Below are 14,615 nucleotides of genomic sequence, written 5' to 3' on the forward strand. Positions count from 1 at the left end.
TTTCATTGCTATCTAGATGAGGAAAATGTAACAGCCTTTGATTAGCCAACATCCAAACCAAGCATACTGCCGACAGCGGTGGAAAATGTTAATACGATGCAGCAAGTGGGCTGGAGGAGAGCAAACTCACAGAGACCACAGAATCAACACAAATTCAACAAGTCTGTAAAAACAAAACCAGCCAGCAATTTTTAAGCTGTCTCCTCTTTGCACAGTATGCGTGCAGGGCGTTACTTTGTCTGTACTTTCTCACTGAATGTGCAGTATGTAGCCTTTGCAGATCCCTCAGTTTATGTGTTCTGTACTGATTGTGTGGTCTTATATTTATAAATCTGTTCACGCCATGCTTGCTCTTTGCACGTCTTGGGTGTTGCATGAACTTTGGGGACCTAAACGAATTTAAGCAAAATATTATGTGAATAGATAGATAGATGCTTTATTAATACAGTTCACAGTTGCAGCAGCAATGTACAGCCACTCAACACCATACATACTATATATAACAGGAAGAACACAATCTACTATGTGCACGTCATTTACAGAATTATAAAAATAAGTGAATTGAAAAAAGTGAATAGTGTTATCCGTCACATAATAATAATAATAATACAGGATCTAATCCTGTCATAAAATAAATTGAGGACTAAAATAAAAATTATAGAACACAAGCTACTAAAAGTAACTTCTTATCCCATATATTTTCTATTTTCTTTCTTGTGACATGCACTCAACCCTCTCTGTCTCCACATGGTGGGTTCAAAGTGCTTTCATTTCATTTTCCCTTCTTTATTTAGTGCGCTTTACGGAAACACTCCCACAAATCAGCAGAAACTGAGGCACATCTGAATACACTCAATGTTACAATGCAACAAACCAAAATCCTTCAACATCGTACAGTATTGCAAATAAAGACACATAACCAGCAGCATGAAATCAGGTTGTCTTTGTTTAAAACCAGTAGCGCAGAGTTGGTGCAAAACTGGCAGATGGACCAAACAGGATTAGATGCAAGATTGTGTTTTGTTGTCAAAAAAATGTTGGGAACACTGCTCTACGTCAAAATAGCTACATCTAGAGGTCATGTAAGACAGCATCAGTTGTTTTTATGTTTGTTGCTGTTTTTCAGCTGGCCCAAAGTGAGACGAAGCTCTCCAGTGGCTGTGGTAATTATGGCGGTAATAGAGCCGTGTCTGTGTAAGTAAAGCTTGAGGTGAATATTAAATGTGTGTGTGTGTAGGACTGACACACTTGGTAGTTTGTGTTTGACAAGTTGACTCTGAAGGACAGACTCAGGAGGACGCAGTAAAATGGCCGGTGCACATCCAGAGATTTGGACTCCACTTGGTCAGACGTGAACTCAGGATTTAAGCACCACTTGTGCAACAACTGATAACGTTTCACCAGTCCGCCCTGTGAGATGGTGCGTCAGTACTGTTCTGCGTTTTTGCTGCAAAAACACTAGTCACCGCCTAGTCAGCTGTATTAAGCTCCACTTTTTACTTCAAACAATAGCAAGCAAGCAGAACTGAGCAATCCATGCTGGAGTTTACTGAAAACGTTGCACATACAAGACAGAAGACAGTTTGCAGAAGCATAAATCTGTCTCAAGAGTTACAATTGACCCATAGGTTTATGTTAGTGGACTTTTTTGTCTCATGCCATTGTAAGATCGAAATTATAAATTTGTTATCCAATATATGTAAATTGACTGATTCTTATGTTGGCATACTAGTTCAGGACTGAGACTACATCACGAGGAATTTTAAAACAGAGGTGTGCTGAAACAAAAGGGCTGAGAGGAGTGATGCAGATACATGCTACAAATCCTCTTTCACTCCCTTTCCATTTGCACAAATCCTCACCTCTTTCTCCATTTCTCTCTGTCCTCAGTTAATACATGTGACTTTATCAGAGATTTATATTTATGCAATCATGACAATCCCCAGGGGAACCCGTTCTCCAGAAAAATATTTAACATACAACAGAGGCTAAAAATGTGGAGATAATAAAGCAGCCAAAGTTGATTCAGTTAGTGTTTTGCGGTTTTGGTTGGCTAGGTAGCCGGAGGGCTTTAATCTAAAGTGAAAATAAAGTGGAAAGTTCCATTGGCTTGTTCAGTAAAAGGTTTGTCGGGTGCACAATAGGGACTGCTATCCTCTGAAATTAAAATTTCAACAAATGTCCCAGTTGTGCACAGTTTAAAGGAATTCATCAACATTTTAGTCAGAGTGAGCGCTCCGTCCGCCTCCTCACAACATCTGCGTGATAAAAACAACAGCACAACAACCCGAGAGTCCCATCACCGACAGCAGAGGTCTGTCATGACAACTGAATGTCGGTTGCAGCGCTGCCTGAGCAGGCACGATGCAGTCTTTGTGTTGGAGGGGCGCGTCCATGCGGAGGAGTGAGAGGTGAAAGGTTGTCTCATGTTCATGTGTGCCTGCTAGATTCCAGAGGTGAAAGATCAAAAGTTCATATTAAACGTGTCAGCGGTGCCAAGTGGGAAAAGATGCTTACAGTTTGTCTTTATAATGCATTAGTCAAATTTATATATTAACATTTCCATCTCAGCTTTAGTCATGTCTTTAATTTATGTGTTTTTAGATATTTAAATCGACTTCTTGGTGCATTTATTGTATTATCTGAGTTCAAATAGACAATAAGCAAAAGCAATTCAAACAAGTGCCATAAAATCTGTAATCTTACATAATATTAAGCTTGTGCTTAAATTAGTTTATTTTAACATTATTTTAACTGCTAATACTTTGTTATTTCTTTTTTTTTATTATTATTTATTTTGACTTGTTTTGGTGGATCTAAAAGGGTCATTTAGCAGGTGATTAGCACAGGTCAAGGGTTACCTCTTAACCACACACACTGCATGAATATTTCTGTTCCCTGGAGCGAACAGAAACATGAGGACGACAGGCGATAAAATGTGAGTGTTGGTGCAAGTGTATTCTGTTAATGTTTGTCCCTCTCTTTTTCAGTTTCTTTAGTTTAAAGTTATATGTGATGTTCAGCGCTAATTAGCCCGCTAACATCATGCCCGCATAATTTTCAGATTTGAGATTTTTGTTTTTAATTTTAATCGTGCTAATTTTTGTTATTCATTTTTTATTTATTTATTTATTTTTTGCTATTTGTAGTTTTTCTTATAGTCTATTTGCAGCGTAAGCACCAAGAAACATTCCTTCTATGCGTGCCTATTGGCCAATATAACCAATGCTCATTCTGATTGTAAACATCTTGAGTGCTCTCCACATGGCTCTGCAGCTGACAGTTGGTCGCTAATGGATGTCCCAGACTCTGGTTGCTTAGGTAACCCTCTTGTATATTTCCCATGTCAAAGGTTTCAGAGCGAAACAAGCAGAACATAGAAATATTATTAGTGAATGGACAGAGCTAGCTCTTACCGGTATCGACATAAGAATTTGGCGGTCGGAACCAAACAAAGTCGTTGTTGGTGTTCACTTGTGGAAAACATTTTGTGAACTCTGTGTTTGTGTCATATGTCAATCAACTGTATCAGTCTTACCTATTGGTTATCACCCAATTTGCATCTTTTTACATCTAGCATCGCTACAACTTGTAATTTCATCATCCTCTCTTGTTACTATGTTGCTGCTAGTCTCTTCCCCCCAAGTGTTGCCATTATCTTAAGCCCAAAGCTCCACTGTGCCAAAGTGCAGACTAACTTTTAATCATTTGTTTATTCATGTTAATACTTTGTCCCTCAGACAACTTAATAAAGTCCTTTAAGTTTCCCTTAAAGGCTTTTTTTAGTGCGCCTGTATTTATTTGTGACCCGAGTCACTGCCACTGGCACCATGGAAAGGCCTGAAAAAGCTTGCAGGTTGAAGACAATGATGTCCACTCATAAACACAGGAGAAGGTGGAGGGTCTGACATCGGCTTTACCCCAGGCGACAGCAACATCTGGAGCGCGTGTGCGTGTTAATCTGAACAGAGTGTGTGTTTAAAGCGCATTGGGATGATCTGCCACCAGAACAGGGAGAGGAGTGGAGGTCTAAGCTTGTTATTAGGAACACTCAGATACTCTGGAAAGGGACGGGAAATCCCTTTCTGTCTCTGCCTCTCTCCCGCTGGATTTGGAGTCTGAGCCCACCGCCACGACCACCCCACCCCATCAATCTTACCTCTGCTCCAGTGATTAGAGCAATAGCAGTATTTCCCAGAAAGCAACGGAAAATTGATTGTTAAAGGGTTAAGCCGGCACTAATGTCTATACAAAAATCCCTGTTCGCCATCTGAAGGAATGGGATTATACTAAAGAGCCGCAAGAATTGAGTGATCTACTCCCTGTTTTTTATCATCCATGGGGGTGGGGGGCGTGGGGGGGGGTGGGGGGTGGGGGGGGGGTGGGGGGAGAACTTAGAACTCTTAGAACCTTAAGAGTGGAGAGATTTTTGGTTAAAGGACAAAACCAGATTTTTTTTTGTTCAAACCTACAATGTGCCTCATACTTTACAGTCCAACCTGCAAAGTGTCTTGCTGGAAATATGAAATGTTCAGTTTTATTTTAAGATCAAATAAAAACAAAAGAATAAAAAAAAAAAACATTTAAAAAGAATATTCTCACTGGCTACATTAATCATGATTTGCATAGATAGTTAATTGCAGCTTGTCTTATTTAGCTAATATCTCAGTTATTCACTGAGTACTTGATTTTGTAGTCACCACGACATTTACCAAATGTTTTTTGTCCCTACACCTAAACCCAAACCATAGCAATCAGAGCCCTTATTTATTTTACATATGCCCTTGTAGATCACGGTATCTTGGACTTCCCACAGGAAGTTACCCTGAGGACTAAGGACTCATTTGTATTAATTATGGTTCAACATTTAATCAATGAATTAATCCCATCCTGGCTAACCAAGTTAGGCACCCAGACGAAATCCACCCATAGTGTCTGTGAAGGCTCCCAGAGCCTTCACATTCAAGTCATTATATCTGAGAACTAACACCCTTTTTATGGTGACTTGAGGTGTAACCACAAAAATGGTCCCACGATAGGTTTAATGTCTAGGACTACACATCGGTAAATTCTGAAGAAACCTTTCAGATGTCAAATGGCTCTGGGAAACTCAAACAGTCCACCAGTCCTAAGATAGAAACGAAGGTGGTAGGTAGTGGTATTTAGAGTTAACTATTAATATATTAGTAAACTAACTTTACTAATCTTAACTGGACTCTTTTAGTTCCTCTGAAAGTTCCTAACATTGTGCAAATGTTGGATTTTGCCAGATTAAAAATGTTTTAGAACTTTTTGCTCTTCCTTTTAGCTCAGTGTCATTTTTCCTCACCATGAACTCAGCTCAGCTCAGCAACCACTACAGAAAATCAAAGCACAGCTGTTGTTACTACTAAATAAAAAGCCATGACACTGCCTGAATGTGAAAGAGGATGGTGACAAAAAAAGAGCAGACAACGTTGCTCCTGCTGCTACCAAACTTAGGAGAGTCACCAAGGACAGAGGGCAGAATTCAGCATTTAGCATAAAAATGCCCAACAACGAGTTCACCTAGCTGCTATTTCTGGCAAAGCAACTCGTAACGGAGGCGGAAGGATTGGATTTCTGCGCCGAGACCCATTGTCTCTGGGCTAGTGACTTTGGGCTAAAGGCTCATAGGACACAGAACATAATCAGTCAGGCATGACGAAGAGAAAAAAGATGGACCAAAAAAAGATAGAATAAAAAGAGGGAGGTGGGGATTTCTGGTGAACCCTAGCAGTAATATGAGTACACACACACACACACACACACACACACACACACACACACACACACACACACCCAGAGGGATTTAGTCAGGGGCCGGGGGCAGCAGCTGTATTTGGTGTGTGATTAACACATTAATCTGTAGTCCTACTCAATATGGATTAATGAGCTATAAATAGTTCCCATTAATCTTCCATAGAAATAATGACATTAGCATCATTAAGGGGATCTGGATAGTTAGCATCACTTGGGCTTTTTTAGACCGCTGCCCACTTTGTGTTTGTGAGAGTTTCTCAGATTAGCCACAAAGCATTGGGACAAACAACTGCCATAGTTAAAAGTGTTTAAAGTCTGATTAAGGTGAGCACCGTTTAAAATTCCCTTTACCAGATCAATCAAGTTCATAATGTTCAGCTGTCTGTAACGACTGGTTCAAAGCCTGTTTTAGTAATGTTTGATGGTTCTTGTCGGACTAACAGATAAACTGAGCTTGTTAAAGTCTCATCGAGCGAAGGAGTTTTGCTTTAACAAGACATTTCCAGAGAGTTGTCCATTGTCAGCACTTGTCTGTCTTTACGATGACTAAAAGTTGAAGTTGAGTTTTTTTTCCAAGTGACATTGTAGTTGGCAAAGTGCTTCTTTAAATGGCTGTTTGAGGTTTAAGAGCTGTTTCTTTAGTTTGGTGGAGGTCAAGGTTTGATCAGAGTCTGCCAGATGTACTGTGTCAGGGGCAGAAATCAAGGCATTTGCTTAGTGCATGTGTCTGTGTGTAAGAAGATAAACTGGTCATTAAGATATGGCTTTAAGGTGAAGATTGGGATTATGTAAATTATGGTTTTGCCAGCATGATGGACTGATTTTAGTTAATTTTGCGGTTACTACAGTGCTGTTACCTTCCTCACAAGACCCCAGGTCTTCTCAGATTGCACCAGTCACCTCATCATCAAGATCCTGTCATCCAGGTGTAGGTTTTCTGGTCTACCAGCTAGATCACCTCATTCCTGTTGTTTACATGTCCCTGACCCTTATATAGAATATAGTGAACCTTAGTTACCACTGTGATGATAACTTAAACTCCAACTCCCAGGTTTTTACTTGATGTATTCAGCTCAAATTTGAAAATGTATGTTTTTTTTCCTGGACAGCAACAGCATATTTGCTTGGGTGGGGAGAGTGAAGGTAATTGTTCTTTAAATGCAGAGAAAGCGCTTTTACTCTCAACTCTCTGTGTCTCCTTTCCTTTGATGGATCTCTGTATGAGCTGTAGACATCAGTATGAAACAGCAGCTCTAAAAAAAGAAAAACACTCCGCACATTGCTTTTGAGTGGCTTACACTTAAACCTGATATGTGCTTGTTGTTTATGGCGGCTGAATAAAAGCAGACATGCAACTCATGCAACTCATATGCATGAAAATAACTTCATGTCGTTTACCTTTGGCATGTCATCTGTGGTAAAAGAGTCATATAGCATGGCTTAGCATGTCAAAGTACACCCACACATACAAAGCAAAGTCGCATAATGCATGTATCTTATAGAAGACTTGACTTCAGATGAAATAAAAGGGAGGAAAAAGGAGAAATGAAACAGATGTTCAGTTAAAAACGCTCTCCCTTCAGTGTTCAGTACATGAGAAACACATTGTGCACACCCAGGCACACACATTTCCACTTTCTCCACTTGTGTTTCCACTAAACATCTCTCACTCGCTCTCCCACTCTCTCACACACACACAAACTGTTGATCCAGCTGTGCTGTACATAGCCAGTTGGAAAACAAACACATACCACTAAAACACATAGACTGCACTGCAGTAATGCTGCAGTACTTTCAACATTGATGTTTTCGTTTACGGCCTAATGCATTCACCAAAAGTAGAAACCAAACGTTACGGAAGACCAGATAATGATTCACACGCAAAAACAAACCATTGCAGCCAAGGGAAGAAATGTGCTGTTGTGAAACACTCAGCAGCAAAGCACTTTTTGAATTGTTTATCCCTGAATTCCTCTCTCAGAACCTCTCTGACATAATGTAGGATGTTTCATTTTTCTTGTTGCATCTGCTAAATAAGTGGGAGCGACAAGATAAAAGGTGACAGAAAGTGAAATCGAATGAAAAGCATCCCACTTACCTTCTCAATAAAGCCCTGATGACAGTATCAGGCACTGTCTTTCACCGGTGAGCGTGCTCTGCTCTCTACAGCCTGGATCTGAGGTTTTCATGCAGCCCTGAAGTGTGTATGTGTGTGTGCCCGCGTGTGCGTTTAAGGTCTGATGTTAATAGGTCTCATTATGAACAACCTCTAATCAGTAAAAATAGCAATGTAGGTCAGTGTTTAGTCTGCACACACATGCATGTAGTGTGGCACACACATTCTTTATGTTTCACATGATCATTAAATTTCAAAGTGCACACATGTGTGTGCGTGATTACGTGGTGTTGGGGTCTCTGAGGCCACTTAAGCCCCACGGTCGACGGGGGCCTCACATGTACGCTTCGGAGTGAGGTCACTGGAGAAAGAGTGACAGGTTCAGGAAATGAAACACACCTCAAATTACAGCTAAACAACGTTAACTAACATTTAAAACATGTGGCTTCGCATGACCCACTCTCTCTCTCTCTCTCTCTCTCCATGAGAGCTGTGCGTTTCTTGATTGAAACCTTTCCTTCTTCTGTCGACTGCTTTAAACACAAACAGCAGAGTGCGAAAATGTCACGCTGAGAACACCCAGCACTTTCTCTCCGGGTTGAATACCTCACTCTTTTTATTCTCATCATTTGTGCCAGGCTTGTAGTTCCCCCCCCTCCGCCTCCACGTAATTCCTATTAATGCCTGCATACATTCGGCATAGCAGGAGATATCGGGGCTTGTTTTCCTCCCTTCAGAAGAGGCCATCTGCTGCTGTTTAATATTAAAATCAAGTTTCAGAGCAGAGTAAACCCTCACACGAAACACACAAGTTTCTGTTGAGCGTTTTCATAGCAGCGCACATATCGAGTTACAATTTTACACTTTGCTTGCTGGCTGCCACTCGGTATCACGGTGGCAGTTCTCACCCTGGAAATAATCTTTAAAATAAAATAATCTTCTACATATTTTATTGTTACAGTGCTGCTAGCGGAGATGAATTCACAGGTGTGTAACTGTGTCTGATTCTCAACTGTCTCCTTAGATGAACACCAACAAATAAATGAAATATGTAGTAGCATATAGCATTTCAGCCCATTCTTCTCAAAGTTAGGGGTGCATTGATGTACATTGCTGCTTCCCACACTTTCACCAGCAAAACCTTCAGTGTGGCTCATAGCAGCTACAATAATATATGTTTCCACGGTTCAAAGCCACATGATCTTTGACACTGGAGGTCAATTTGTCATCTATGCTCTGAATTATCAAAAAAAAAAAAAAAAAAAAAGTGCACAGACCACTGGACAACTTCTTAACTTGGGAAGCAAGATGATGTTGTGTGCTCTCTGCATTGCTGGAGTAAAGGAGAGACGTGACAAGACCTTCAGAAACCTCTGGATGCTTTAAAGAGTCTTTAGCCTATCCAGAATCACAGCTCCATTAGAAATGCCAGAGTCTGCCCATCCTCACTCAATTGCAAAATAGTGCAGAGGAGCACGCTTTGCACAATAACCATGCTGCGAGTGCATGTGGTTCCGATTAGCGATTGCTGTGATGACTAATTTGGGTTTGGTGGGTGTTGCTCCACGAAGAGAAGGCTGTGTGCAAGATAAGACAAGATAAACATGGAGTATCAGCCTGCGCTGGCAATGTAATGCATTCTTGTTGCATGAACAAATAACTGCATATAACTGCGTGAAAGAATAACATATTTTTGTGTGCTGGCAGTGTGCGGTTTGTAACAGTGTCATGCATGTGATGATTAAGTCACGTCTGCAAAGCCGCTCACTTGCGCCAACTTTTCTTTCCTTGCGCTTATACTTCCCTGCTTAACTTAAAAAAATCAAAGATCACGCCTAAAACATAATAAGACCAAAAAAAAAAAAACATGTGACTGTAACAAAACAGCAGTGAATAGTCATTACATGTTAAGGGGTTAAAAAATGGTTTCGTATTCTTTACTGAGCGCAAATAACTGTTGGACTGAAACACACAGAGTAAAATGTTTCTCATGTTTCTCTGTCATTGAATGTTGAGGCTAATTACAATAAATTCCAACTTTCATGGTGATGACCACCAGTGCTGCATAATCCACTTCTCTGCCTGTCAACTGTATACTTGTTGTGTTCCAAACACTCCTATTCCTGCCAGTATTTGACTAAACACGCCACTTCCATCTCAGTTTACATCCCCGACCCCGCAGCTTAGTTACTGATTGTACTGTAAACCAGAGACAGATGTAAACTGACTCTAAACGGCACCAGGATTCCTTTTTGAAACAAGCTAAATAATTGCTGTCGTGACCACAAAATTCATCATAAATCAGCGCTGACGTACAAAAGCAGTAACATTATAGTGTTTTAAACATTGGCAGAAAATCATTAGATGACTTAGAAAGTGGATTTAAAGTGATTTGGAATGAAACCCTTCAGCTTTTTCCAACAGAGACTCCGGGCTCAAATCCAAAATGTTTGTGGTTTTTTTTGTGTGCCTAATTTCTACACGCACATTTATATTCTTGTAAGCGAGCGCTGGCACATAAAGCAATGTTATAATTTATGCAGAGAATGAATATGCACGCTACGTACCTTCTCCTCCTTTCACCTCACTGGACAAGTTGCTTCATTACTATCAAAACAAAAGCCTAATTCAATTTAAGAGCACATCCGAGATGCATTATTTTATTGCACATGTGCGTAAGAATAAATCACATCATTTAGTTGACATTTAGTCTTTATTTTAAATTGGAATAACATATTCTACCACCAGGATGAGAGCAACATATAAGGTGATCTGTATGTAAAACTGTGAATACTGTAAAACATTGAAATGTTCAAACCTATTAGAGGAAACATCAACCTTTCCCAAGACAAATCAGACTTATTGTGATTTTTTTCGACATGTTATTTTGACTTTAAGTCTGGTGAAGCAACTTTAACAGCATGAACTGTGAAGGATGGAATGAACACGACCACAAGAAACAACGCGGCCGATATTAAGACGGGACATCAAAATCAGGAGGGAAGAAAGCCGTGAAAAGTTGGTGTGCGTGCGTCCGTGTGAGGGGACTGTGAGAAGAGGGGAGGATTATCGACACGCGGCTAATCTCTTTATTCCACTTTGATCGACAAAACAGTTTCTCACCGACCGACTTGTCCTCGCACACTCACAATGACTGCAGACGTGTGCGCTGACAAAGATGGGCCTTCTATATGCAGCTGCTTTACAGAAGCCTTGATGTGTTCCACTTCTGCTCTGATTATGATAACAAACTGCTCCTATAAACCGCCAGGGAACAACAAGTACAGGTTTGGCTTTTCCTACTTGCAGTTCACAGGGTTCCTGTTGTATAAGGTTTGCTGTTTGCATAATATGTTTGTGTTCATCTGCTTTTACCTGTTCACTGGTTTTCTGATAAAGAATATTTATTCTGACTATCCGATCAGGCATAACATTATGAGCGCCTTCCTAATATTGTGTAGATCTTCCTTGTGCCTTCACAACAATTGTGAATCATCAGAGAAGAGCCTCTACTGTTGTGTTTTTCTTTAGTTGTTCCTAAACTGCCATTAAGCAGTGTCATTGCTATGTGGTGGGGGTGTCTGCTCTGGTCTAGGTGTGTAGTACATGTGTAAGTAACATCCAGATAAATGCCAGGTCCAAAAGTTTCCAAATGTTTCCAGCAGAACATTAGACTGTCACAAGACGGTGCGTGTTATTCACTTCTCCTGTGAGTGGGTTTAATGTCGTGGCTGATCAGGGCAATTACAATCCACAGGGTAAAACCACATTTAAGTCACTTGTATTGTATGTTTGTCCATGTCCACATCTTTCATATCCAAATGTAACAGCAGCTGTCAATCCTCACTCCAAAACCGATGCTCTTACGATCAGAGCTGTTCATTATGGAAAGGTTCTCGAAAACATACAATCTTACTATTTTCACTCTTCATAATAAATAAAATAAAATAAGCAACAAGCTACAGGAAATAAATAAGATGTAACAAATTGCTTCACGTCTAGACTTTAGGTAAGGGGCAGCTAATGGCTAATTTTGATGATTTTCTTGGCCCATTGTCTATTCTTACCCCCGTGCATTCAGACTTTCACCAAAAAAACTTACATGTCTCTGCTTACTGCAAACAGCTGCCCGCAACTGGTTTTAGTTTTCTTGCCATGAGTATGTAATGCGAGTAGAGAAGGGCAGGGTTTCCTGCTGAGCTGAAATGGCACAGAGTCTTGGCAGTGCGGTGGTAAATCACAGTGAACGTGTCACGTCATATTTTGCAAAGTCAGCCGCTTAACCCCGGTGAAATTATGTTTTTTCAAGGACGGTGCGATTTTGTCATGTAAAAATGTAAACGGAATCTCAATGCGCGAGAGCGCAGCACAGACACAGAGACACACACACACACAGAGACCCCAGAGGCCCTCGGCTCAGTCTCTGCCTGCCTGAGGCGTCCAAATCTCTAAAACGGGCGCTCTGCTGTGGCACCTGGGTAGTCATGCTGATCCAGTTTACGTGAATGAGATTAAGCATATACTGGGTCACTGCACCAGAGGAGATGCATTGCACTGGTGTTATTAAATTTACAATAAATAAATGAAATATACCATGCATAAAGCAGCTCACCCACACACAGATGCAATTAAAGTGAGTAACAAACAATCCTCCCTTTCTTGCTCAGAAAGTCCAACTTATGTATCATGACTCACCCTGGTAATCAAAGCTGTGTAATTATCAGCCTCCAGACATGTTGTCTAATCTGACACTTTACATCACATCTAATATAAAGATGCATATTCACACCCTTGAACACAAAATATCTTCTTTTAATACCTTTTTACGCCCTCCCTCTAACATACACACGCATACTCACACACCTATCTTACCTTCTTAATAAGGATCTATGTTTTTATCCCCTGAATATCTCAGGGCAGTGAGGAAACAACATCTACGTCTTTTGCAGAGCTAACGGCAGTCTCATTTTAATATCATTATCCGTGAGAATTTATTTTACCTTTCACACACTTTATACTTCATCACAATTGAGTAAGTTGTTTTATGGCAAAATAGATGCTGTCATATTTGATTAATAACCTCCTTCCGTCGGAGAGAAGGGTGGACCATCAGATGGAGAGAATGCAGGGGAATTTTGGCTCAAACTGGATAAATATTCATTCAATCAAAATTGCTGATTTTATTTATTTATTTATTTTCTTTTATTAATTTGCCGCATCATTTCCCATCGTGCTTCTGGAATCATCAGGAAGATGCTAACCTGTGTAACCAGCTGTGAAGGTAATGAGTGCCTACCAGGTAAAACAGCCCACACATAACAATGGATGAGCTCATAAATCTTTGTTTCTTTCTTTGTTTCTTTCTTTCTTTCTCTCAGGAGCCACGACCATCCTAATTTATTCCACTTCAAATTTTCCATGAGCAGCTGACCAGTAAACTGCAGTAACAAGATCATCTATCCATCGATCTTCTATCCTCATGCTTCCCCCTGCTGGCCAAGATTTGTCATTACAATTGATAAGTTTGAAGTAAACCTGTATCAGAGCCGTGTTTAAAAATGAACGTTATTGAAATATTTAGAATCTTAAATAATCACACACACACTAACCCCTAATTCTCATTCTTTCTGCAAAATTTATTTTAATAAAATACACCATACACCTATCAGCCACATTGAGAGGAAATTGAGGAGAAATTGACCTTTAATAATTAAATGTTCTGCTGGGAAACGTTTGGACCTGGCATTCATGCTGATGTTACCAGATGTTTATCACTCACCTAGACCAGACCAGACACCCCCACCAGCAATGACACTTCTTGATGGCAGCAGACATACTCAGCAGGATGCAGCCTGACACGCACACACAGAACACTTTAGAAACAACTCAAGAAAGGTCAAGTATCTGTGGGATGATCCACAGAGGCCCCTCCCCTCAACCCATAGGACCCAAAGGCCCCCACTACAGAGTGACCAGACACCACAGGACGCCCTCAGAAGGCCCACAAGGGAGACCTACACAATATTAGGAAGGTGGTCATAATGTTATACCTGATCAATTAAGCATATGACTAGATTTTAACTACGTTCTGGTTTTCCATAAAGTCTCACAAGTGGACAGGTTCAGAATCCTTGAGAGGATGCAAACTATTATTGATATAGGGTATTAATCTCCTTTGGTTGTGTTCTGCGATTATATGTCAAACACCAACACCACCACATCTTGATATGACCCTATGATCATGATGAGTTTTTATTTTAAACGGAAAAAGGCGTAAGTGAAAGTGCAATGTTTTCATTTTGTTTCTTTGATGATGTTGCTTTTGCTTAAATTGAAGTTTGATCTGGCCAGACCCGAGCAGAATTTACATAATCTTAATGGTTTAATGGGCTTCTTATGATATTTGGATTTTGTTTGGGTCTGATATTGGATGTTAAATATGAGAATGCATTTCTCTATTGTTGAGGGATACCGTTATTTATGAATCATTTGTTAATTAGTCTGTTACAGACGGCCCCTTGCTTGTCATTTCTGACATCTGTGTGGTGCTGATGGACAGCTCCTTCAATGATTGATGTATGTGCGTGCGTGTGTGTGTGCGTGTGTGTGGACAGCTCCTTGAAAACTGTACCACTGAAAGTGTTGCAACATGTTACAGATGCTGTGTTAGTGACCACGGAGCTTACAACATGTTTCTGCTGTATTCAGTTCAGTCCTT

General features: G+C 40.3%; 1 long non-coding RNA gene across 1 annotated transcript in view; it reads left to right on the forward strand.

Annotated features, from left to right (window-relative positions):
• Positions 1-13,753, forward strand: part of LOC125018332 — a 29,976-nt gene extending 16,223 nt beyond the window's left edge. The window contains exon 3 of the long non-coding RNA XR_007113934.1: positions 13,276-13,753. This is a non-coding gene — a long non-coding RNA (uncharacterized LOC125018332). The remainder of the gene's footprint in view (positions 1-13,275) is intronic.
• Positions 13,754-14,615: the final 862 nt, after the last annotated feature.

This window comes from Mugil cephalus, chromosome 13 (assembly GCF_022458985.1).
Source record: "Mugil cephalus isolate CIBA_MC_2020 chromosome 13, CIBA_Mcephalus_1.1, whole genome shotgun sequence".
Lineage (NCBI taxonomy): Eukaryota > Metazoa > Chordata > Actinopteri > Mugiliformes > Mugilidae > Mugil > Mugil cephalus.